The following is a 3,292-nucleotide window of genomic DNA, read 5'->3' on the forward strand; positions in this document are numbered from 1 at the left end:
TGGTGGAGGATGTCTGGTATGATGGTGTTGAAGGCCAAGCTGAAGTCTACAAACAGGATCCTGGCGTACGTCCCTGGGTGGTCGAGGTGTTGCAGGATGAAGTGTAGACCTAAGTTAACAGCATCATCTGCTGACCTGTTTGCTCAGTAAGCAAACTGCAGGGGGTCCAGCAGGGGGCCTGTGATGTCTTTCAGGTGCTTCAACACCAGCCGCTCAAAGGATTTCATGACCACAGACGTCAGGGCTACAGGCCTGTAGTCATTTAATCCTAGGATGGTGGGTTTCTTGGGAACCGGGATGATGGTGGATCGTTTGAGGCAGGAGGGGACCTCACATGTCTCCAGTGATTTGTTGAAGATCCTTGTGAAGATCGGAGTGAGTTGACTTGCACAGGCTTTCAGGCATGATGGGGAGACGTTATCAGGTCCTCCAGCTTTCTTTGTTTTCATGCGCTGAAAGAGCCTGTTTACATCTTCCTCTGAGACCTTTAGTGCTGGCGGAGGATCTGAAGGTAGGGGGTTGGTAGTTTTGTGGGAAGAACTTGTTCCTGAATGGGATGTGGAGGGGATGATTTGAGGTGTGAATGGCTTCTTGTCATGTCTGCAGTAGAAGCCATTCAGACGGTTGGCCAGGAGACAACTCTGTTCAGGATGGGTGGGGGGGCTCCTATAGGCAGTCAGGTTTCTCAGACCGGTCCATACAGCTGAAGCATCACCAGTAGAAAGGCTGTTCTTAAGCTTCTCACTGTAGCTTCTCTTGGCTGCTTTGATCTCTTTTGTTAGTTTGTTCCTAGCCTGCCTGTACCACGCCCAATCTCCACTGCTGTGAGCTTCTTCCTTTTCCCTGCGCAGATTCCTGAGATGTGGAGTAAACCATGGCTTATTGTTCCCAAAGGTGCAGAAGGTCTTGGTCTGCACACACATGTCCTCACAGAAACTGATGTATGATGTCACCACATCAGTTAGTTGGTTTAAGTCAGTGGCTGAAGTTTCTAAAACAGTCCAGTCTGTGCATTCAAAGCAGGTCTGTAGCATCTGCTTTGATTCCTCAGTCCACTTCTTAACAGTGTGAACCTTGGGTTTTTTGTTTGTTTTGTTTTTTCCTTTTATGCATTCAGATTGCAATAGATGGCAATAGATAAATATATTTAGGGTTTTTAGGTCTTGTTTAAAGAATATTTTGGCTTTTCCAAATATATATTACTGTTTTCCTTTTCTTAAAAAATCCTCAATTATTACAAAATCTATTCTAGATATGTCTTGATATTTCAGGAAAAAAAGATCCAAACTCCATCACTGAAATACAGCAAAAACTAATGGCTTTGTATTGGTCATGCCATTGGTCATATAATAATAATAAAAAAAGAAAAGCTGTTATAGTGATTAAACATATTGGGAAACAAACAAAATCTGCACATCTATTAATTTAAAATGGAAACATGAACAACAAAGAAACAAAATACAATTTTGGAGCCCTAAAATCCCACCAGAGCTCGACAACATTGCAAAAAGAATAGCAGGAAAAAATGGATGGATGTATAGATTCTTTGCCACGTCAAACATTTCACCGTTGTTTTTGAAGCTGTTTTTGTTGAGTAAAGTAACAATTTGTGTTTTTTAAAATAATCATGTATAACTTCACCTGTGGTAAAGTTCATAAAATTATTCTGCAACTTCAGTTTTCTTTCTCACCATGCTATGATGATGGGTGATTATTAATTGCTGCATTCTGTAGCTTTGTACATTTCCACTTAGTGTCTGTAAGAGGCGTGGGTCTGCCGTTTGGTGGCTGTTTAACTTGTTTTAATGTTTTATTTTCAGCCTATATCATACTTGGACTCAAGCCAAGGGCACAAACTCTTGTGATTAACAAAGAACAAGTGTTTCCAGTTTCTAGTGTCACACCTTAATGTTAACATTAAGGTTTTCAGTTATGCATGTTTGACATTTTTTTCTGAAGGGTTTAAATGTACTCACAGCCTAATAAATGTGGGTTTTTTATCGGGACTCTTTTATTTCACAGCCTACCCTGAAACAGGAATCATACCTGTTACCTTAGTTTAGGGAGAGAAAACTAGGGAATCAGATGTCTTGTATCAGGAATCAGCTAATGATCATTTGGCTTGGACTATAAAGGATAAGGAGATGTTGGGGTTATGCCAAAATGGAGAGGTTGTCTATAAGGAACTTTAAATCCAGTGTTGCTATGCTCTTGGACTTACTTTTCCTTAGCTTCATAAACTAGAGTCAGTTTTACTTAGATGGCAGTGTTTTCTTTTGAAAATAAAATGTTTGTATGGAGTAGGGCAAAACAGTTTGAGACGGATTGTGTTTTTAGTTTGTTTAAGTTTGTCAATGCATTTATCAACTTTCAGTTGGATTTTACACAAATGGGATAAATTAGAAACCGCATTGAAAATTAAAAGCCTAAATGCTTATTTCTATATTTTTTATTTTGGAAGTACTGTATGTGTCTACATAGGAGAACACACATACACACACACACACACACACACACACACACACACACGTGTGTGCGTGTTATTATTATTAATATTATTTTTATTGGTATTAGTATTCATTACTTAAGAAGGGAACTGTGCTGTTGCAGTGTATTGAGTATAACTGGCAGCAAGTATTGTAGTGAATACTAGGGTGCAGGTTTTCCCACAAAAACAAGCAGAGCAAACTCACTGCACCCGTAATCGGACGTGATGATGTGCTATTATGTTGTCAGTTGGTGGTTAGCTCAGGTCCTCTATGAAACTAGTGATTATGTTACTTATTGTTGTTGCTCCCATGTGGTGCATCCAAATCTAAGCAGTCTTCTGTTTTCCTGACTTTGTCCCGTGTGACCTTCCCACAGTCCTTCATTTTCAACGCTAGAGGGCAGCAGGGGTCCAACTGCGGCAGCAGGATGTTATATAAGCTGAGCTGCCGTATAATGAAGTATGCCCATGATAACTCAGCCCTTTTTACAAGTGGATGTGCTTGTGCACACTCCATTTCCATAAAAAGCTCCAGAATTTGTAGCATAGAAGCCAATTTTCCACCTGATTCGTTTTCATTTGAATTTTGCTTCTTTTAATGATGATGCTCCATCAGCATACACACAAATGTACACAATCTTTTTGTATGTTCGGGCTGAAACACAGGTCAGAAGATAATATTAAACCTTTTTAAGGGTATGTGGCCACTAACTGGGTTAGCACCGCCTCCTGAAAACCTGTTGGGATATTAACAGACGTATGTGTTGCTTTGTTATGATGAGAAGAGGAAGATAGGTCTGCACA

Source organism: Girardinichthys multiradiatus, chromosome 23 (genome assembly GCF_021462225.1).
Source record: "Girardinichthys multiradiatus isolate DD_20200921_A chromosome 23, DD_fGirMul_XY1, whole genome shotgun sequence".
Lineage (NCBI taxonomy): Eukaryota > Metazoa > Chordata > Actinopteri > Cyprinodontiformes > Goodeidae > Girardinichthys > Girardinichthys multiradiatus.